A 24,336-nucleotide genomic window follows, 5' to 3' on the forward strand; every position below is an offset into this window, starting at 1 on the left:
AGTGTGGGGTGGGAGCATCTCAAAGTCTACTTGGAAAGAGTTTGAGAATGTCCTAAAGCATTTTGTTACAAACTTTCTCCAAGTTAAGACACAAACACCATATATGCTCCTACTTCTTGCATGGGGATCTCTTCCAATTGAGGTTACAGGCATGGAAAGGGTTGTGGAGTTTATACCGTACTCACTCTTATATGCTTGTGCCTATCCCCTTGTTAGCGATACGTACTATCAAAGACATTCGACTTAGATCCCACTCCCTTTGATGCAAGATAGGGTGTTTGGACGATGGAGAAGAGTCAATTAGATCATGTACATTATGCTCATTGAGAGTTTGAGAGTTTGAGTACCACACACTACTAGAGTGCTCAGCTTTTGGTGAATTATTTGTTCCAATTAATTGATGCATAGACCAAAAAGAGTTGGTGACAATGGACACCCTTCTTTAACCCCAACAATGCTTGCCAAAAAAATTGAAATTCCTCTTCCCATGCACATTTGACAAATCGCCTTCTCATAGATTTGAGAAACCGTGAGTATAAACTCACTTGGCACTTGAAGTTCTTTCATCCTTCTCCACAAGTTATTACGTGGAATCATATCAAAGGCTTTCTTAAAATCCACAAAGCAAAAATACAACTGCTTGACTAACTATCGGCTTTCCTCCATGAGAACACGAAGAGTGACAAGATGGTCAATGGTGCTATGACATCGATGGAAACCCGCTTGTCCTTTTGCACGCTTGCCATTCTTTTCAGCCCAATCACTCAATTTTATCTTCATTACGCACCCAAACAACTTTTCCTTTAGAGACCCAATCCTTATTTACATTCTTTACATCCCCTCCTTTATACAAAGGCTTGACCAAGTGAGTGCTCCAATCACAAGGCGTATCATGTTGAAGTGCAAAATTGAACATGTCAGACATCCAATCATGTATATTATTTCCCGTCCATTTAATTTTTTTCAGCTTGATACCTTGAAGATCTCCCCCTTTGCGAGTGGCCAACTTTTTGAGCATGTCGCACACGTCCTCAATAGTAAAAAAAGAGGGCATAGATGGGGCTGAACCATACAATGACATCTTTACAGCATTTTGTTTCTCGTATAGTTACCTATAATATGTGTACATATCCATAAGACTCAAGTTACTAAAACCCTCAACCCGCTTGCCCTTCAAGTTTCTCCAAAATCTTCCACATAAGCGTGCCTTTTCTTGGACTTGAAAAATTTGAGGCTTGACTTTCCATGTTCTTCTCTTCTTTTAAATCAATGCCTTATATATATATATATGCAAATGACTTTGATAATTGTTTTTGTCCATAGTTGCATCTAGCTTTATCAAGGACTTTGAAGCATCTTGACATTCTTTATCAAACCACACATGATCTATCTTTGTTGATACCATGGCCATGATTTATGGCAAAGCATTCTTTGGCAAAAGAACAAATAACTTTCTTGAAATCTTTCCATTTAGTTTCCAATGGTGCATCATATTGGAGTTTTGTCATCCATTTGAATAAACATTGGTGCCCGTTTGAAATCTATACAAGAGATAACTTCTCTTCCCTTTGGTTGAGATTACCATGCTTAGTTATTTCTCCATATATAAGGTCATTACATAAGGTCCACATTCTTGACATTCTTTTGTTGGGCCGTAGCTTGCATGAGAGAGGAATTAGGAACCACATTGCTACCACATACATCATCCCAAGACTTGTTTGTGCATACATTTTTCATGTCACATACATCAATGGCTCATGGTGTTAAATTTATTCTCTTTCAATACATAGTCATACTGCACTCCTTCAAAAAGCATTCAAGTTCATGAGAGAGCGTTTACATTCTTTGACTTCCTCTTCAAGTTGCATCAAACGTGTTGTTTGCATCTCAAGTGTCCTCTTGAAATGCATCAATAACAAGAACCCCTAGCGTGCCATTTTCCATTGCAAGTGCATGTAAGTCTTCACCTTGCTTGTATATAGTCTCTTGCAACCATCCCAAGTATGCCATAATCATGGTTTCTAATGTTGTTGGTGGAGTGTTTGTGTTGCTATCTACATACTTTGGAGATTTTGGATCATTTTCTATAATGGTTGTGGACCTTGTTGAAGAAGAAGAACCCTTGCGAGTGCTGAAAGACCATGAGTAAAAAATAAAAGATAAGAGTCAACTTCCCCAAACATGTTCACATCAAAAATGCTACTGCTAAAAAGCATAGCATAACTCAAAAATTTGAGAGAGAGAGAGAGAGAGAGAGAGAGAGAGAGAGAGTAGGTAATCAAACAATTTATCCTTTAAAAAGACATATTGAACCATGAAAAGACAACCAATATTTTCAACCACCCACTTGAGATTAATCCTAGCATTTTGAGTACAATAGATGCTGTGATAGTGAGAAAAAGGAGGGTTTTCAATACGCAATCTTGCTACATGGAGGATCCATGGTTGCCATGCATGTGTATTAGACAAAGAAGTATCTTGCTACCTGCCACCATCACCCACAAAAAACAAGAGATTGTTAGTCCATTAGGTGGAAGGCCGGTGTCATGAGTGCTCCTACATGTTATAGATGTCCATCTAATTCACAAAGCAAGAAAACAATAGACTCACAAAACCTGATTAGAAGAGGCCATTTCGGGGCTGAGCTTGGGGTGTGATGTTTTTGCAGCAAGTGGTAATGTTCTTATCCCTAGGTGCAAATGTCTTGGGAAAAGGAGATCTTATATATGTGCTCTCTTCTTTTGTTTCCCTCCAAGAGAAAGAGACGAATGGGGGGAGTGGGGTATTTCTTTTCCCATGTGTAAGGGTACTGGTTAGTTATGGGTATTATTAAAGTAAGTGTGTATGTGGAGTAGTAAAGACACTCATGTTGCCCTCTTCCCTTATTTTTGCTTTTTTTGTAAGGTGTCATATAGAGTTTATGTGTATATGTGAGGGGACTTCCACAAGGGGGCGGTTTTTAGCTAAGAAATCCATCCGATGTAAGAGGTGCTTCTCTTGGGTTAAAGGGGGACAAGTGAGAGAGAGAGAGAGAGAGAGAGAGAGAGAGAGAGAGAGAGAGAGAGAGAGAGAGAGAGAGAGAGAGAGGCCCTCCTCCACCCACACTAGGAGGAGTGTTTAATCCCTCTTTAGGGGGCACTAGGACCCCCTCCTAGTGCCCTCGAGCTTTTAGGTGTCCCAAGACCTTGCTTAGTAGGCTTGTATGGGAGGAAGCTGCATATCCCTACAAATGGTTTCTAATCATTGTTCAAAGCTTAGATTTTTCAAACCCGTTATGGCAAAAAACTTGGACAAGTGCTCGGATGTCCAGTGCAGCATTTAATGGGTAGGTGTTGCAAAAGAGGATTGGTTTTAGCTGTGAAAGTATGACCTTATGAGCCCAATCCGAGGGTCAATAACTAGATCATTGAATAAATTTGATGGGTTGGCACAAGGGATATTTTCCTCCTTTCTATTGAGATACTTAATGAGTTTCCCCTTATCAATTGATAATTGGAGATTGAGGAATTTTGTATTTGTGCTAATTTTGCTTTCAATGGAGAGGCAATCAACATGGATAGTTTCATTGTTAATGAAGTATAGGGGGTCCATTCAGTCAATGATGAGAATGTCATCAAAGTATCGAAGGGTGACCACGACTTATTAAGGGTGGGAGCTGGGTTTGGAGATTTAAGGATCCCCATCAAGAATTCAAATTCCAACGATTGTCAGTAGAGATTACACCACAGGGGGGAGCAAGCAAGCCCCACAGGGATCCCATTTTTCTAGCGATAAACCAATCCTTGGTTTTGTATGTACATGTTATTGATGAGCCAAGAATTGATCTCCAATATTTGGTGTAAGGTGAATGATAATCCTGACTTATATGACTGTGAAGACCATGTTCCTTCTGTGCACTGGGTGGAGAATCTTTTGAACGAGAAGTGTGGTTGTTGAGCCAAAAAATCAACTTGTATGAGTTTAGTTATGTGGTGCATTAATCCATGTTCCCCAAGGTGGGGGATATTTTTGTTGCACTTCTTCACATCCTCTGAATATAGGGTGGTAGTGTTGGAATTAGGGTTGAAGAGAAACAAACACAGCTTGGAGAAGACGAAGGAAGCTCAAGGCACACAATAGAGAGTGTATTACTTAGTGTGCAATGGAAAGATAGATAGCCCTAGAGTGATGGGCGTATATACAATGCTCGGGGGAAAAAACCTCATAAAGAGGGGAAAAATGCCCCGGCATCACTACCACATGTATATGGTAACAAATCCCCCCTGGAGTGATGCGGTGAATGAGAGCGGGCACATGAGTAAAGGGAAGTTCCATGCCCTGAGGACATGATCAGTCCACAAAGGGGAGTAAGCCCAAAGCTTTGTGGAAAGCTTCAAGCTTCTCACGAGACAATGCCTTTGTGAAAAGATCTGCAATGTTGTCCCGTGTTGGCACATAAGCCAAGCTGATCTCTCCTGCTGAGAGCCTCTCCCTGAAATAGTGGTAATGCACCTCAATGTGCTTTGTGAGAGCATGAAAAACTGGGTTCCTCGCAACTGCCAGTGCGCCCTGACTGTCAGTGTAGATAGTGTTGGCAGTGTCCTGTCCAACACCCAAATCAGCCATAAGGCGTCTGAGCCATACACACTCAACCATAGCTGTGAAGACTGCCTTGCACTCAGCCTCACAACTCGAAGTGGACACAGTAGGTTTCTTCTTGCTCAACCATGATATACATGAACTGCCAAGCATGAAACAAAACCCACTTGTGGACACTTGCGTGTCAAAACAACCAGCCCAATCTGAGTTCGAAAAAGCATGTAAGTCTGGCGGCAATGATCCCCCCTTGGGGTAAAACAAGCCAAGGTGTAAAGTGCCACTAAGGTAGCGGAAAATCCTCTTGACATCCTGCCAATGCTTAGACCCTGGGCTATGAATGAATCTGTTGACATGTGAAACTGCAAACTGAATATCTGGCCTCGTGTTGCATACATAAATGAGGCAGCCAACAGCAGTTTGGTAAAGAGTGACATCAGCAGAATCACCATCATCATGTAGACTCAGCTTCAAACCTGTTTCCATGGGAGTGGCAATAGGTTTGCAATCCTCAAGTCCAAGATTACATAGCAATGTCTCTATGTAACTTTTCTGACACAAGGCGATACCACCATCACACTGCTTAAACTATATACCCAAGTAATGATGCAACAGCCCCAAATCTTTCATCTTGAAAGTAGCATTCAAATCAGCAAATCATCAACATAAAGAACCACAATGAGAAGTACATCACCCTCATGCTTTACATACAATGTGCTTTCTATTGGACTGTTACAAAAGCCTCGTTTAACCAAATGAGTATCAGCTTTCTCATACCAAGCACGAGGAGATTTCTTCAACCCATACAAAGCCTTCTTACATTTGCACACTTTGTCCTCTTGTCGTTTTATGACAAAACCGCAAGGTTGCATTACATAAACTTCCTCAAATATGTCACCATTCAAAAAAGCAGTAACAATGTTTGATTGATGTACATCCCCACCAAAATGAGCTGCCAATGCACATAGAAAACGTGCATTAGTCATACGACAAGTGGGAGAAAAAGTCTCTTCATAATCTATGCCTTTCTGCTGTGCATAACCCTTTGCAACAAGTCAAGCCTTATGGCGATTGATCTCACCATCCGGCTTACGTTTCAACTTGTAAACCCACTTCGTACCAATGGCCTTTTTGCCAGGAGGCAAATGACATAAAGTCCATGTGTCATTTTCTATAAGTGCATCATATTCTGATTGCATGGCAGCCATCCAATTTTTTGAATTTTGTGCTTCATCAAAAGACAGAGGCTCCTCAACATCACGTAAGCTAGACACAGCCAAAGCATAACAGTCTGATGCATAAGATGCATGGTGAGAGCCTGAACGAGTACGACTAGACAAAGGTGCATCCAATTTACTGTCACGCAAAGTGTGCACCAGCCATTTTGGCATACCTCTAGCCTGCTCATTTTCGGCCCTTTCCTCATCAAGTACATCATGTACATCTGCATCAGTAATAGGCTAATCTATAACATTTTTAGAAACCCCCATAGGCTGTACATTTGCCTCATTGGAAATTACATTCGTATTCCACCACTGAAAAGAGGCAACAAAGTGTCATAAATGTCCTGTGAGCTTACATTACTGTCTCTAGTACATGACAGCAAGGGCTGAACAGAATCTTCCACAAAGACTACTTCCCGTGAAACCAGAATACGTTTTTCTTGCAGATGATATAACCTGTAACCTTTGCTTTCAGCACTATAACCAACAAAAATACATTTGACAGCCTTATCATCCAATTTTCTGCGATGTGTTTGTGGCACCAAAGCATATGCCAAACAACCAAAAACACGCATGTGTGCTCAATAGAAGGCTTTCTATCATGCCATGTTTCATATGGAGTAATAGACTACAAAGCTTTCTAGGACACCTGTTAAGTACATAAGTGGCACACATGATGGCCTCAAGCCAAAAAGAATGTGGCAAAGCTTGACTTTTGACCATACATCGTGCCATTTCCGTAAGTGACCTGTTTTTCCTCTCAGCAACACCATTTTGTTGAGGTGTATAAGGCACTGTACATTGGTGTTTTATCCCACGACTAGCCAGAAATGCATTAAATTCATGAGACATATACTCCCCCCCTCGATCGGAACGGAGGGTGCCCATAGTACATTTCGAGACATTTTCAACCATAGCCAGAAATTGTTTGAAGCACATAAAAACTTTGGACTTTGCTTTAAGTGGAAATACCCATGCAGGCCTAGAGTAATCATCAATGCAAGTCACGAAGTACAGGTAATTGCCCAAGGACGGAGTTTGCATGGGCCCACAAACATCCCTATGCACAAGCTGCAACCTACATGTGGCCCGAACTAAACCATCCTTTGGAAACTTAGAACGCTGCATCTTACCCAAAATACAGCCTTCACAAACATGTTTGACAGGTGCTTTAAGAGGCGGAAAAGAAGCAACCATATCAGATTTCTGCAAACACAGCAAACTGCCAAAATTTAGATGTCCAAAACGTGCATGCCAAAGTTTTGCATCTGAAATAGCCCTTGAATCTGCAACAGCATTTGCAAAATTTTGTCCACATTTGTCATACAAAGTGAGCTTATACAACCCACGGCACAAAAGTCTAGATGCAACAATTTCATCACCAAAATTGAGATCATGAACTGTACATCTGTCATCCACAAATTTGACTACAAGTCCAAGTCTAGCAAGTGTGGATACAGACAAGAGATTCTTCTTGATCCCAGGTACATAAAGTGCATCAACAAGTGTGAAAGAACTGCCATTAGCAGCAGTAAGCACAATCTTTCCAGCTCCCTGAACTGGATAAGAGGCATTGTTGGCACAAGTGACTGAATTCCCATGAGGGACAGACTCGAGAGAGGTAAATAATTCACGATGTGAGGTAATGTGCTTTGTAGCACCACTGTCGAAATACCACACATGTGAATCTGCAGCAATTGACAAGCATGCATCATGGACAATAGGATTGTAAGTGCACTCTGCGCTAAAAGCCCATTCTGCATCAACATCAGCATTACAGTCTCCTTTCACAGAAGACTCAACAATGGCTGCATTTGTAGTGGAACCAACATTTGCAGTGGGACCACCCTCTTTCTTCTTAGCCTCTTTGGCCTTCAACTTAGGACACGACTTGATCAAGTGATCATTAGCTTTACAATAATGGCAACGCATCTTCTTTTTGCCCTTATCACCAGAATTTCCAGACGAATTGCTGCCAGCAGAAGCATTAGGAACAGAATTTTTGCTACTCGCAGCAGAACCATAAGAAGTGGTTGCATTACTGCTACCACCCTTTCTTTGAGAAGCAATAAAAGCCTGTTCAACTGCATGCTGCCTAGTCCTGTTTTTTGTAGAAAGTGACTCTTGCAACAGCAATGTGCATAATGCATCAAACTTGACAACTTCATGATTTCCTTGGGTCATCAGTCTCCAAGTACTAGCAAAAGTCTAGTAGGAATCTGGTAAGGCATCAAGAACAATCTGCACAAGGGAACTGTCTAAAATGACTTCACCTGCAGAAATAAGTTGCTCATTGATATCCTTGACACTAGGAAGGAAAGTGTCCATATCATCTTCCTCATTCATAATCTTCGACTCCAACTCTTTACGCAGCAAAGCAATTTTAGCCTCATTGCGGCTTGCATAAAGACCTGCTAGAATATCCCAAGCCTGTTTTGCAGATCTTGCTGAACGAATGTGAGGAACAATGGTGCGCTTCACACACAACGCAATCAATGCATGAGCCTACGCATCCTTAACATCCCAATGAGCTTGTTTTGTCGTAGGCAAAACAACTCTAACAGCAGCAATCCTTGCAGCAAGACCTGCAACATCCTCAACATCGCCTACATCCTCAGAACCAGGACGTACATCAATGCCCTGCACAATGTTCCAGACGCCCTTTGACACATGTACATGTTGCATCATATAAGCCCACATAAGGTAGTTGTCCCCATCCAACCTTTCCTCAGCAGCAAACATCTTGAACACATCTGTGTTGTTGTTGTCAGCCATGGTAAATGCTGCACCTGATGTGAAAACTGCCCAAAAATAGGAGAAACCGAGCGAGAACAACACGTGCTATATAGCAGAAACCGTAAAGACTATAAGGCACCTGTTATGTAGAAAACGGCACTAACAGAAATTGTGCACAAAATGACGAAATAGCCTATGCAATACTACGTATAGTGGAAACGGAGGCCGAAATGAGCCCAAATCAAAAATCTCAGCAGACCGAGCTCTATGAGCTTTCCCGAAATTTTTGTCGACCTGCGAATGCTTGCCAAAGCTCACTAAAATCGGAGAAAGTGAGCAGGCGTGTGCTAGAGCAACTGGCGACTAAGCCCGGGAGGATGCAACCTACTCTGATACCAATTGTTGGAATTAGGGTTGCAGAGAAACACACACAGCTTGGAGAAGACGAAGGAAGCTCAAGGCACACAATAGAGAGTGTATTACTTAGTGTGCAATTGAAAGATAGATAGCCCTAGAGTAATGGGCGTATATACAATGCTCGGGGGAAAAAACCTCCTAAAGAGGGAAAAAATGCCCCGGTGGTCCTAATGTGTTCACACACATCACTACCACATGTATATGGGAACAGGTAGCATGCTTTGGTAGATTCAAGGCACATTCATAAATTTAGTCCACAATCCACCATGATTGGATGTGGAGATTATGGCATAATAAGGCTTTTTGGTTTAAGTTTTTAGTTCTTTGTTTGAGATGTGATATGCACGTTATTAAGAAGCATGCCATTAGGAGGAAAATCTCTGTATAGCAGCATGCAGAGCCACATGTTATCCATTGGAATGAGTTTTTACGGCTTCTAAACGAGGCGGTTAAGAAGGGGAGATCATTATTGCTCAAAGATACAATGGGATCAAGGAATGAGCAAATTTGAGCTAGTGCATCTTTGATGTTTTGAGCATACAATGTAAAGTCCTTACCCTATAATCTCTTGTTAGCCTCGTTAACAATGAAATTTTTACATAAAAGTACCATGTTATTTGGTGCCTTATCCAAGCAAGAGATGAAAAAGGTACGCTTGAGTTGTACAATTTCCTTATGGAGGTTAGAGTACAGCCGATGTTTTTTTTTTGGGGGGGAGGAAATTGGAACAATAGCCTTGTAGGGCTTCACATCCATCATCAAGTGTAAGCCTTGATGGGAGTTTGATGCAATTGGTATGCATGAGTGTGTCCAAGATGCAACAAAGTTCCTCATATGCTTGCCCCAAGTTGGGTGCAGTAAATGCTATATAAGAGAGTCCAAAGCCACATAATCAAGCCAAATCTGGCAACATAAAAGTGCTAATATCAATGGTTAGGACATGTCCCCATGTTGGATCCACATGTGAATGGAATTGCTTACATGGACATGTTTATGTCATTTCCTTATACGAGGGGAAAATAGTACGTGCATTACACATTTTCACCTTCAAAGGGGCATCAAATGTCCATGTAAAGAGACAATCATTCCAAATTGGAGTAGTGACAATATTCAATCCAAAGAAAAAAAGTTCAAAAAGACCCTGACATTACATAAATCTAGCAGAGGGTTAACAAAATGGATGGGAAGAAAGGTGCCTTTCTTTTGAGGTTTTTTCTCAAAGCATAGCCTTCCATGCAAATCTCTATAGAAAACAACAAGGAAATAGATTCAGCTTTCAATCATACAATAGGACTTTTGCACTAGCTGTACACTATCGGTTAAAGGAGGGGTGGGTACGGGGGGGGGGGGGGGGGGGGGGGGCTGTGAAAAATTTTGTGAGGAGTAGGCAGGATAAGTGGGGGTGTTGAATGGTGTGCGAGAGCTATTAGCCGAGTTGACAAGAGAGGCTAGCGACCACCGAGATTTGGTCGCACCAACGGATCTTTGAGGAGTGTACGGTTGCCATCCTCGACCTCGAGACTGTTTGGCAGAACCTCCTCAAGCACGCTTATTTGTTCTTGCATCTCCAGCGTCTCTCCCTAGAATAATGGCATGTTGTATACCTCAAGATTGAGACTTGTTGATTAAACACTATCGGTTAAAGGAGGGGCGGGTACGGGGGGGGGGGGGGGGGGGGGGGGGGGGGGGGGGGGCTGTGAAAAATTTTGTGAGGAGTAGGCAGGATAAGTGGGGGTGTTGAATGGTGTGCGAGAGCTATTAGCCGAGTTGACAGGAGAGGCTAGCGACCATCGAGATTTGGTCGCACCAACCGATCTTTGAGGAGTGTACGGTTGCCATCCTCGAGCTCGAGACTGTTTGGCAGAACCTCCTCAAGCACGCTTATCTATTCTTGCATCTCCAGCGTCTCTCCCTAGAATAATGGCATGTTGTATACCTCAAGATTGAGACTTGTTGATTAAACAAAACTCAATGCTTGATTAAATCCTTTAACTTTTCCCTGTAAAAAAGGTGAACCAGCAAAGCTTTTATGGCCTCTTTCTCAATCCAAGAGAGAAAGGCAATAGTAGACATTTTTAAACTTGAGCCCGGGAAGAAGATAGGAAGATGATGAATCATCATCCACAATGTATGGTCGAACCATAATACATTCCCACCCTTGCAATGGTCAGCCTGACCACATGTTCACAACTGCACTTCATAAAGGGGTGATGGACATATTAAATTTGTGTGGTGTAGTTTGTTTCCCTACTAGTAATAGAGATCACACCTTTCACCCCAACAACACACCGAAAAGATTCCTTACACCTATTTGTATCAAATTTTGACATGGTGAAGGGGGTGGCTAATAAATAGCTCTCAATAATGTTTGAGGCATTTGACTCCAGAACATGTTGTAAACCAAGTTTCAAGGAGAGCTTGTCTTTACCATTTAATAAGAGTAAGAGGAGTCCCTCTGAAAGCGGTCCCATGAGTGTGAAGTTACCCAATGTCTAGGGTTTGTGGTGTTCATCTCCCAACATAATCTCCAAAAACCTGCAAGGGATATATGGGTCGGTATATGATTCAAGGGGCTTTTTGAGAGGTTGAGTGTCGAGCTGCTAGTTGCAAAACTTTGCTTGGCAAGTTCCAACTCCTCTTCATCCAAGTCTGTTGGGATGAGGGAGCTACTTGATTCAACTTGAGGGGTGAGAGAGACCTCTTCATAGCCGCTGAGAAGGTGCCACTTCCTTTGTCGAGCCATTGGGTCATTCCGTGGATTCTACCCATGGCTATTCATGAATCTCCTCATAAGATTCGAAGAGTTTTCAACCCATTCCTTGTGCTCCCATTCATCCTCCTTGCCAATTGCCTTTAGATTGGCTACTAACTCCCCAAGCCTTTGTACGGCACCATGAGGATTGTCGTGCGCCAAAGAGTAAAGGCGAAACCATGCTGGTAAATCAAGAAGGTTAAGCAGTAAAGGTTAGTGTGTTCATCTAGTGCAATAGCTGCATTCTCGAGCTCAATCAATGTCTGATGGAAGATCTGATCCTTGATGCAGAGGAGCAAACCTTGCACCATAGGTGGAGGGGCGAGAGAGAGGGACACATACCCAAGGAGGGCAAGGGCTGCATCCCAACTGCCAGCGTCCTGCAAAGGCAAGAAAACATAGTAGAGAGAGTTTAGACAAACTTAATCTACTAAAGCATGCTGACTTTGGTAACCATAGCCTGAAAATGTATTCATGTGCCTATATATATGAACGGTGATGTAACAGTGCCATAATACAGTGTGCAATACCCAAGCTCTTTTTGTAAGCCCCAAGGCATTCATAATAGATGCAAATGCATTCCATGAAAATGAAGGAAGGATAGGGCCCAAAGGTCTCACGCTTCATGTAGTGTTATTCTGGATAGTGCATGACGCCAAGGGGTTGTGTGGTTTCATGGGAAGTTAGAGCCCGGGTGCATCAGCCATATGCAAAAAGGTGTGTATAAGGCTACAAAACAGTGCAGGAAGGCATCATCTTCGAGGCTTGAAACTGCAAGCACCAAATATCCAAACCAAGTACAAAAATTGAGCATATAAATCATGGTTCATACTCAAGGAGGACAAGCATTATGTTTAACAGCATTAATATCCTGCACAGACGATGAGGTACACACAATAGATAGGCACCAGATACAATATGTAAGCAAAACAACCAATGAAGGCTACACAGGCAAGTCCTTCAAAACACAGCGTCAAGCTTTGCATCATAGCATCCACTTCCAGGAGTGTACAAAGCTCAAGTCTGAGAATGAGCATGAAATAGGTTGGCAGATCAAAATAGAGCACCAGAGATAAAGAGCATGTAGGTATCTATAAGCAAGGAGAATGCGGATTTTTGTGGGAGAATAAATATACAAGGGTAAGAAGGTTTTGGGATTTCTGCCCAAAGAGAAACATATACTGCTATTGGGTATCCTATGTAGATAAAAGAGAACATGGGTCCACATATTAGGTAATCAATTGATACAAAGTGAAATAAGAGGGTCAAAAGCCTTCGCATGTTAAGAACGACAGATTATGCTACATACAGTGACCAACCCAGCACCAACACCAGATAGTCAAAAATTAACACAGTTATACAACAGTAGGCCTGCTCTATTTGAACAAAACTGTCAGAGGTTGCGGGCTAGTGCATGTATGCACCCCTGGAGAGGTTGAAGTGCTCATCATCAAGCCCCTTGCAGCATTGCTGGTGAGATTGCAGGTAGATCATGATCACACACAACATCCATGTTGTCTAGGATGAGGGTAGACATAGCCCATGCCCAAGGAGGGTAGGCCATGCTTCTCAACACATGAAACTGCCCTCTCTCGTAGGCAAGCCATTCAAGCACCATTCACCTCCCCAGGATTGAAGCCCGGTGATTGAACATTGCCACAAATGAGCACTGCAAATCTGGGTAAGTAGGCGGTCATGAACATGCCGTACACCTTGAGTGATCTCCTTATAACATACGTAATTGACATACATGAATGACCTTTCTATTAAGCAAGAGGCCTTTTCCACTCTTCCAGCTTCAATCAAAGCAGAGACTAGCAAGAATCTGAGCAAGGGATGAGTTGCAAGCAACACAAAAACGAGTGCAAGGAAAAAGAGGGTGGTGGGTTTTTCACGGGCACACCGTTCAATATTCTATACCGAGGATTGCCCTTGAGACAATCCCACTACTAGGCTTATCTATGGAGAGTTTGCAAACATTGCTAGGGGTGACACATATTCTCTCTCTCTCTCTCTCTCTCTCTCTCTCTCTCTCTCTCTCTCTCTCTCTCTCTCTCTCTCTCTCTCTCTCTCTCTCTCTCTCTCTCTCTCTCTCTCTCCCCCCTGCAACAACCTACTCTGAATCAGCTGTCGGAGTGAGACAGGGCTTATGCACGCGCACAATGAGGTAAGAGTCCGAGTTGGAGTGTAGTGTTTGCTGCTGATCACACTGCAAGGCCGATAACTAGCATCTCGAACATGCCTCTGAAGGGCTCAAAATGGAGGGCAGTGCGAGACCATGGGGTTTCAAGATGCGGCAGAGTATTCTCTGCGCCATAGCTAAAGAGAGAAGCTTTGGTCATAAAAAGGATGGCGCATCGTGCACCAAGAAGATAGGGTAGGCGAGGGGCTAGGGCCCGTGAGCGAGGCAGGTAAGCCTTAGGGCACCACATGCCACGACATCAAGGTAGGTAAACCTTTAAGCCAATAACCTTGAAGGCGAGCCACACCCCCTTGTTTTTAAAGCATATATATATATATATATATATATATATATATATATATATATATATATATATATATATATATATATATAATATAATTGACAGCAAAGTCGGCTGACTCTTATGCATTACCTATATCACATGTTTATGAACATATGTGTACCCATCCCCATTTTTGTGTGGGGGAACCATGCCTTAGGTTTGAGAGCCAGGGATAAGACTTAAGTGAAAAAAGAGAGAACGGGAGATAGGGATCACCCAAAAAGGATAATGGGAAAAAAAGGGGGCCAACCCATAGCATGAAGAATAAATGATCATACCAAAAAAATGTTAAGAATACTTTCACCTATACGCGATTGCATACATGCCATGGAAATGACATCTCTTAAAGTAAAATTGTGAAGAGCTTACAGGTGATAGGTAGAGGTCCCTAGCAGTTAGAGACTCTACTATACCACTAAAGAGAGTAGGTGTTCAGACAATTTTATCCATTAAAAATCCATAGTGAACCATGCAAAAAGACAACCAATATTTGCAACCACCCATTTGAGATTAATCCTAGCATTTTGAGTACAATAGATGCCGTGATAGTTAGAAAAAAAGGAGGGCTTTCAATAGGCAATCTTGCTACATGGAGGATCCATGGTTTCCATGCATGTGTATTCGACAAAGGAGTATCCTATTACCTACCACCATCACCCACAAACAAAACAAGAGGTTGTTAGTCCATGAGGTGGAAGGCGGGCGTCATGAGATGCTCTACATGTTATAGATGTCCATCTAATGCACAAAGCAATAAAACAATAGACTCACAAAACCTGATTAGAAGAAGCGATTTGGGGCCTCAGTGTGGGGTGTGATGTTTTTGCAGCAAGTGGTAATTTTCTTCTCCCTAGGTGCAAACGTAAAGGACACCTTAATATGTGCTCTCTCCTTTTGTTTCCCTCCAAGAGAAAGAGATGGATGGGGGGAGTGGGGTATTTCTTTTCTCATGTGGAAGGGTATTATTAAAAAGAGTGTGTATGTGGAGTAGTAAAGGCACTCACGTTGCCATGTCCCCTTCGTTTTGCTTTTTCGTAAGGTGTCATATATAGTTTATGTGTATATGTGAGGGGCCTTCCATAAGGGGGTTTTTTTTTGCTAAGAAGTCCATCCAATGTAAGAGGTGCTTCCGTTGGGTTAAATGGGGGAGAGAGAGAGAGAGAGAGAGAGAGAGAGAGAGAGAGAGAGAGAGAGAGAGAGAGAGAGAGAGAGAGAGACCCTCCTCCACCCACACTAGGAGGAGTGTTTAATCCCTCTTTAGGGGGCACTGGGCCCGGTCCTAGTGCCCTCCATATTTTAGGTGTAACAAGACCTCGCTTAGTAGGCTTGTATGGGAGGAAGCTGCATATCCCTACAAATGGTTTCTAATCAGGCTCCAGAGCTTAGCTTTTTCAAACCCACTACGGAAAATATATTGGACAAGTGCTTGGATGTCCCATGTAGCATTTAATGGGTAGGTGTTGCAAAAGAGGAATGGTTTTAGCTGTGAAAGTATGATCTTATGAGCCTAATCTGAGGGTTGATTACTAGATCGTTGAAGAAATTTGATGGGTTGGAAGGGAGGTTTTCCTCCTTTCTATTGAGATGCTTAATGAGTTTTCCCTTATCAATTGATATTGAAGATTGACGAATTTTGTATTTGTGCTATTCTTTCTTTCAATGGAGAGGCAATCGTGATAGATAGTTTGGCTTTTAATAAAGTATAGGGGGTCCATTGAGTCAATCATGAGAATGTCATCAAAATATCGAAAGGGTGACCCCTACTTCTTAAGGGGGAGATGGGTTGGAAGATTTAAGGATCCTCGCCAAGAAGTCAAATTCCAACGAGTGTAAGTAGAGATTACACCACAAGGGGGAGCAACCAAGCCCCATAGGGATCCCAGTTTTTTGGCGATAAACCAATCCTTGGTTTTGTATGTACATGTTATTGATGAGCCAAGAATTGATCTCCAATATTTGGTCTAAGGTGAATGATAACCCTGCTTTATATGAGTGAGAAGACCATGTTCCTTCTGTGCACTGGGTGGGGAATATTTTGAACGAGATGTATGGTTGTTGAGCCCAAAAAGCAGCTTGTATGAGTTTAGTTATGTGGTGGATCAATCCATGTTCCCCGAGGTGGGGGATATTTTCGTAGCACTTCTTCATGTCCCTTGAATATAGGGTGGTAGCATGCTTTGGTAGATTTAAGGCACATTCATAAGTTGAGTCCACAATCCACCATGGGAGATTATTGCATAATAAGGCTTTTTGGTTTAAGTTTTTAGCTCAATGTGTTGTGCACGTTTTTGAGAAGCATGCCATTAGGAGGAAAATCTCTATATAGCAGCATGTAGAGCCACATGTTATCCATCGAAATAAGTTTTTATGGCTTTTAAACGAGGAGGTTAAGAAGGGGAGATCGTTATTGCTCAAAGATACAATGGAATCGAGGAATGAGAAAATTTGAGCTAGTGTATCCTTGATGTTTTGAGCGTACAATGTAAAGTCCTTACCGTGCAATCTCTTGTTAGCCTAGTTAACAATGAAATTTTTACATAAAAGTACCATCTTATTTGATGCCTTATCCAAGCAAGAGATGAAAAAGGTATGCTTGAGTTGTACAATTTCCTTGTGGAGGTCAGGTACAGCTGATGTTTTTTTTTGGGGGAGGAAATTGAAATAATAGCCTTGTAGGGCTTCACATCCATCACCAAGTGTAAGGCTTGATGGGAGTTTAATGCAAATGGTATGCATGAGTATGTCCAAGACACGACAAAGTTCCTCATGTGCTTGCCCCATGTTGGGTGGAGTAGAAGCTATATGTGAGAGCCCAAAGCCACACAATTGAGCCAAGTTTGGCAACATAAAAGCGCTAATATTAGTGGTTAGGACATGTCCCCATGTCGGGTCCACGTGTGAATTGAATTGGTTACACGGACATGTGTATGTCGTTTCCTTATGTGAGGTGAAAACATTATGTGCATTACACATTTTCACCTTCAAAGGGGCGTGAACGTCCTTGTAAAGAGACAATCGTTTCAAAGTTGAGTGGTGAAAATATTCAATCCAAAGGAAAAAAGTTCAAAAAAGATCATGACATTACATAAATCTAGCAGAGGGTTAACAAAATGGATGGGAACAAAGATGCCTTTCTTTTGAGGTTTTTTCTCAAAGCATAGCCTTCCATGCAAATCTCTGATAACCTATAGCAAATAGCAAGGAAGTACACTCAGCTTTCAATCATACAATAGGGCTTTTGTGCTAGCTACACACGGTGGGTTAAAGGAGGGGCGGGTACGAGGGGGGGGGGAGCTGTGTAGAATTTTGTGAGGAGTAGGCAGGATAAGTGGGGGTGTGAATGGTGTGCAAGAGCTATTAGCTAAGTCAACAGGAGAGGCTAGCGACCATCGAGAGTTGGTCGCATTGGAACCAACCGATCTTTGAGGGGTGTACGGGTTTCGTCCTCGACCTCGGAACTGTTTTGCGGAACCTCCTCAAGCATGCTTACTTGTTCTTGCATCTCCAACGTCTCTCCCTGGAATAGTGGCCTGTTGTATAAAGTTATCAACCTCAAGATTGAGACTTTTTAATTAAAAAAAACAAGATTCTTGATAGAATCCTTTAACTTTTCCCTGTAAAAAAGGTGAACCAGAAAAGCTTTTATGGCCTCTTGGGCCTCTTTCTCAATCCAAGAGAGAAAGGCAATAGTAGACATTTTTATTGAGCCCAGGAAGAAGATAGGAAGATGATGCATCATCATCCACAATGTATGGTCAAACCAGAATATATTCCCATTCTTGCAATGGCCAGCCTGACCCACATGTTCACAACCACACTTCATAAAGGGGCGATGGACATTCCAAATTTGTGTGGTGTAGTTTGTTTCCCTATCAATAGTAGAGATCACACCTTTCACCCCAACAACACACCCAGAAGATGCCTTACACCTATTTGTATCAAATTTTGACATGGTGAAGGGGGTGGCTAATAAATAGCTCTCAATAATGTTTGAGGCATTCGACTCTAGAACATGTTGTAAACCAAGTTTCAAGGAGAGCTTGTCTTTACCATTTAATAAGAGTAAGAGGAGTCCCTCAGAAAGCAGTTCCATGAGTGTAAAGTTACCCAATGTCCAGCGTTTGTGGTTTGCATCCCCCAACATAATCTCCAAAAACCTGCAAGGGATATATGGGTTGGTATATGATTCAAGGGGCTTTTTTGAGAGGTTGAGTGTCGAGCTGCTAGTTGCAAAACTTTGCTTGGCAAGTTCCAACTCCTCTTCATCCAAGTATGTTGGTATGAGGGAGCTACTTGATTCAACTTGAGGGGCAAGAGAGACCTCTTCATAGCCACTGAGAAGGTGCTGCTTCCTTTGTCGAACCATTGGGTCATTTCGTAGATTCTTCCCATGGTTGTTCATGAATCTCCTCATGAGCTTCAAGGAGTTTTCAACCCATTCCTTGTGCTCCCGTTCATCCTCCTTGCCAATTGCTTTTAGATTTGTTGCTAACTCTCAAGCCTTTGTACGGCACCATGAGGAGTATCCTGCACCAAAGAGTAAAGGCAAAACCATGCTGGTAAATCAAGAAGGTTAAGCAGCAAGAGAACAGTGTGGTCATCTAATGCAATAGCTGCATTCTTGAGCTCAATCAATGTCTGATGGAAGCTTCGATCCTTGATGTAGAGGAGCAGACCTTGCACGATAGGTGGAGGGGCAAGAGAGAGGGACACATACCCAAGGAGGGCAAGGGCTGAATCCCAACTGCCAGCATCCTGCAAAGGCAAGAAAACATGGTAGAGAGAGTTTAGACAAACATAATCTACTAAAGCATGCTGATTTTGGTAACCATAGCCTGAAAATGTAGTCATGTGCCTTTATATATGAACGGTGCTATAACAGTGCCATAATACAGTGTGCAATACCCAAGCTCTTTTTGTAAGCCCCAAGGCATTCTTAATAGATGCAAATGGATTCCATGAAAATGAAGGAAGGATAGGACTCAAAGGACTCATGCTTCATGTAGTGTTATCCTGCATAGTGCATGAGGCCAAGGGGTTGTGTGGTTTCATGGGAAGCAAGAGCCCAAGTGCAGTCGTCATATGCAAGGTTCCTATAAGGCTACAAAAAAGTGCGGGAAGGCATCACCTCCGAGGCTTGAAACTGAAAGCACCGACTATCCAAAACCAAGTACAAAAATTGAGCATATAAATCATGGTTCATACTCAAGGAGGACAAGCATTATGTTTAGCAGCATTAATATCCTACACCGACTATGAGGTAGGCACAATAAGCAGGCACCACATACAATATGTAAGAAAAACAGCCACGAAGGCTACACACATGGTCCAGGCAAGTCCTTCAAAACACAGTGTCAAGCATTGGATCATAGCATCCACTTCGAGGTGTGTACAAAGCTCATGGTCTGAGAACAAGCATGAAATAGGTTGGCAGATTAAAGTAGAGCATGAGAGATAAAGAGCATGCAGGTATCTATACGCGAGGAGAATGAGGTTTTTTGTGGGAGAATAAATATACAAGGGTAAGGAGATCTCTCTCTCTCTCTCTCTCTCTCTCTCTCTCTCTCTCTCTCTCTCTCTCTCTCTCTCTCTCTCTCTCTCTCTCTCTCTCTCTCCCCCCCCCCCCCCCCCCCCCCCCCCCCCCCATAGCAACCTACTCTGAATCATCTGTCGGAAGTGAGACAGGGCTTATGCACGCACACAATGAGGTAAGAGTCCAAGTTGGAGCACGATGATTGCTGCTGACGACACTGCAAGGCCAATAACTAGCATCCCAAACATGCCCGATTTCAGGGATGAGGGTCTGATGTGCCCAAGCCAAAAAAGGGTATTCCTTTCTCTTTGTCTCGCTCCCTCTCCCTCTCCTTCTAAAGGGCTTGAAATGGAGGGCAATGCGAGACAATGGGGCTTCAAGGAGCAGCAGAGTATTCTCTGTGACATAGCTAAAGAGAGAAGCTTTGGTTATAAAAAGGATGGTGTATCGTGCACCAGGAAGATAGGGTATGCGAGGGGCTAGGGCCTGTGAGCGAGGCAGGTAATCTTTAGGGCACTGCGTGCCATGACATCAAGGTAGGTAAACCTTTAAGACGATAACTTTGAAGGCGAGCCACACCCCCTTGTTTTTAAAAACATATATATAGTATTCTTGACAGCAAAGCCGACCGACTCTTATTCATCAGCTATATAACATGTTTGTGAACATATGTGTACCCATCCCCATTTTCGTGTGGGGGAACCATGCCTCAAGTTTGAGAGCGAGGAATAATACTTGAGTGAAAAAAGAGAGAGGAAGAGAGGGAGAGAGGGGTCACCTAAAAAGGATAAGGGGAAAAAAAGCGGGCCAACCCATGGCATGAAGAGTAAAGGATCAGACCAAAAAAAGTAACATACCAAAAAAAGTTAAGATTACTTTCACCTATGCCTCATTGCATACAGGCCATGGAAATGACATCTTTTAAAGTAAAATTGTGAAGAGCTTACAGGTAATAGGTAGAGGTCTCTAGCAGCTAGGGACTCTACTATACCACTAAAGAGAGTAGGTATTCAGACAATTTTATCCTTTAAAATGCCATATTGAACCATGGGAAAAGACAACCAATATTTTCAATCACCCATTTGAGATTAATCCTGGCATTTTGAGTATAATAGATGCCTTGATAGTGAGAAAAAAAAAGGAGGGTTTTCAATAGGCAATCTTGCTACATGGGGGATGAGAGAGAGAGAGAGAGAGAAAAGGAGATAAAGTGGGGAGAGAGAGAGAGAGAGAGAGAGAGAGAGAGAGAGAGAGAAATCTTGCCCCAAAAGCTCAAGTTTTTATTAAATATGAAATTTAAGGAAAAAGAGGAAGAAAGGTTGTTTCAAAAGCTCACTCCAAAACCCTACTCTTCACATTGCATTACATTTTAAATGAAGTAATATATGATAAAGATGGTTCATGACACCCACCAACTCCCATGTGTCGACCATGGTCTTGTGGTCAATTAGCGATATAATTTCATGTACCCACATTTTTATCACCATTTTAGTGAGTCTAGCATTCATTCCTAGAGGGGAATCTACAAGTGGTCCAGGGCGTGCCAGAGTTTTGGTATCACCCAATTGTAAGAGACGATCTTGACTCAAGTTTTTTCAATTTCGAATGATATCTAGGTTCAAAAATGGAATTGAAGCAATAATTGGTCAAACCAAGGTTTTAATAAACTTTATTATCTCCTATTGTCTCATAATCACAATATCCAAGAGATTCTAGAGCCTACTACTCTATCCTCGGGCCCGCAAGAGAGTTCTTGGCCCAATGTAGAGTCAAAAGCAGCTTTGTGTTAAAAAAATGAGATTTCATTAAAACCTCTAAGACACAAAGTTGTTTTTGGTAAATTTTCAGCTATCAAGAGCACACAAAAAAACCCTTTATGATAAGCCTAGTGCTGCTAAAACAAGATAACCCACATAAACTTCAGAAACATTTGCAAAAAATAAGACCAATTATTCTAAAATCCTCCACACATTTGTCGGCAAGTACCATGGCAGCTCCTAGGCTCGAGTGTCTGCAATCATATTCCTCAGCAACAACAATAAAAGAAGGTTGTGTGAACATTGTAGTACTCTAAGGAATAATCTTCTAGATTGTCAAACCCAAGGAAAGTAGTATGACCCCTACCTTGAGTGTTGGAAGCTTTTAACCCTTATGCTACATCATAGAACTCAAGAGGACCTACTATTGCAAGCTATCTAGCTCAATCTCTTCCCTTTTCAAGCCAACATGGTGGTATTTTTCCTCTAGATAAGCCCCAACTTAGACAATGCAACTCAATTCAATCAAGAGAACTAGGATGTAGCCTGACCCTCATTGAACAGAGTTTTATACTTGCAAGTTCTACAGAATTCACGATCCCATTGCAATCCTTACTTATTGCAGCGCACAAACTAGATAAGAAACAAGAACTTAGGGTGTTTTCACAATTTGATGCCTTCCATCATGATTGTGTAAATAGGTGGAGGGGGCTTTGCACACTACATGATTGATAAATGTGAATAATTAAAAAAGTGGGTTCCTTTGTAGCAACAAGCACACAATCTATTAGATCAAGATTTAAGCTCCCAAGCTCAATTGTTTACCACAGAAAACCACACCCTTGCAGTTTAGCAATGGTGGGCACACTCGTGGTGGTGTGTAAAGTACCTTAAACATGCAAGCATACACTATGAGTTTATCATACAAACGACAAAACATTTCATTAGTTAGACCACAAAACAAGAGAAGGAAAGAAAGAAGACTCAAGAGAATATTGAAAAGGTTGCTTCCATTGGGGTCTTGCCATAGCCCAAGAAGACCTCCCGAGAAAACAAAGACCCAAGCAAATGGCTAAATGATTATGTTCATGTGGTGCTATGTGTTCCACTATATGGTGTGCTTAGTCACATGTTTGTGCAATGTCCTATATCAATTCTTGTTATCCACAACAACATCAATTGTAAGTTTCTTTTTGATGACACCAAAATGTATCTCTACATGATCAAGAACATTAGAAGAGAAATCACAAGAAATCAAATCAAAATGAGGGATTTCTATAATAATGAGGTAGCTACAAAGCTTGAAGGTTCAATAAATGTAAGTATACAAACAATGACATCAATAGATGCTACAATTTTTAGTTCAAACTTTCAAGGACACCAAATTCGACCCAATAATGCTCATACAATCAAAAAGTTATTGAATTAGATTTTAATCCAACTATTACATACTACATCCAAAAGAGGGATTCATGCAATACAAAGAGACAACATATTGAATATAAAATAACAGCATTCAATCCTTCTCATTCACAAGAACATCAAATGTGTCAATTCTACTAGTCACTATGAGGAATACACTCGTCATCAATATAGACATTGTGCCTTTGACATTCCTTGTTGCCAATGTCAACACATCGAATTGTCCATCACAAACCATGGTTATCACTATCCTCTTACCATACACTAGAAATGCACTATGAACAAGGAAACAATCATTCCCACAATGCACATGAAAGCAATACATAACCTACAACATAAAACCACATCAAAATCTCGTAATGTATCAATTTTTTGTCTCTATATATGTCCATGATACATATGGAACAGTGGCACCAAAGAAGCGATGAAAAAGCAAAAACAAGATAGAAATATGAAATAGAGAGGGAAAAGTAAGAGAGGGGAAGGCTCACTAATCATCAAAGGTGTTAACATGCAATGGCATATCACCCTCATCTCCAATGTCAAGGGAGGTGGATGTCCCCTCTATGCTCTTCTTTTTATAGCAGAGCAATGGTTGCAAATATCTTGAAATCAAAGCCTCATCAATATAAATCGTAGCACACACCCACCTCAAAGCCAAGCATGCCACCAATACGTGAGCTATGCAACATCCTAGCTTCAAACAAAAACCCTGCGCATCTACAAAGTAGCTCGACAAAACAAGCAATGAAGGAATGACTCCGCTGCATGCCGCCATGCCATGGCTCCCCTAATGATGATCTAGCTTGGGATGCCTCCAAGAGGTGATGCATCATGAATGAAGTTAAAGGTTATATACCGAATCATTTGAATAGGTGCAAGCTCTCTCCCGCAAAGAGGTGGCTGCATGCTAGCAGCTCACAATGCATTACAATAAGCACAACAAGACAATAATACCCAATGATGACTAAGCAAAAAGTGCATATTTAGAAGGGCATTACCTCAACACGGCCACCAAAGCTCATGACTTGCCCATAAGCTCCATGATGGAACACAACAATGCGATGATCAATAACCATCTCCGATGCATGGAAAAACCTCTCAATGCAACCAATCGTATATTTTGTACATGGTTTCCAAAATTAAAGTAGTAGACACACTAAAGATAGTCAATCATTGTATAAATATCCACAATAAAAGCACAAACCTACCATAGAAACCATAATTAACAACCAGAGTCTGACAATGTTGAATATGCAAGTCGAATGCTTGCACAAACATGATCCTCTATACACATGTCCCAAAGGTTCACATCACTCAAAACCAAGAGAGATCCACCAAATGGGAGATCCAAAAAATGAAATCAGTTTCCCATGCTATTGTTCTCCCTCCATGA

The 24,336-nt window shown here is 41.9% G+C and overlaps 2 pseudogenes; both read right to left on the reverse strand.

Moving 5' to 3' along the window:
- Window positions 1-11,382: 11,382 nt before the first annotated feature.
- On the reverse strand, window positions 11,383-14,020 carry LOC147442539 (uncharacterized; annotated as a pseudogene).
- A 4,261-nt stretch (window positions 14,021-18,281) lies between these two features.
- LOC147442540 (uncharacterized) lies at window positions 18,282-24,019 on the reverse strand (annotated as a pseudogene).
- Between the last annotated feature and the right edge of the window lie 317 nt (window positions 24,020-24,336).

The sequence above is a fragment of the Adiantum capillus-veneris genome, chromosome 14 (assembly GCF_014529385.1).
Source record: "Adiantum capillus-veneris isolate H3 chromosome 14, ASM1452938v2, whole genome shotgun sequence".
In the NCBI taxonomy this organism is placed as follows: domain Eukaryota; kingdom Viridiplantae; phylum Streptophyta; class Polypodiopsida; order Polypodiales; family Pteridaceae; genus Adiantum; species Adiantum capillus-veneris.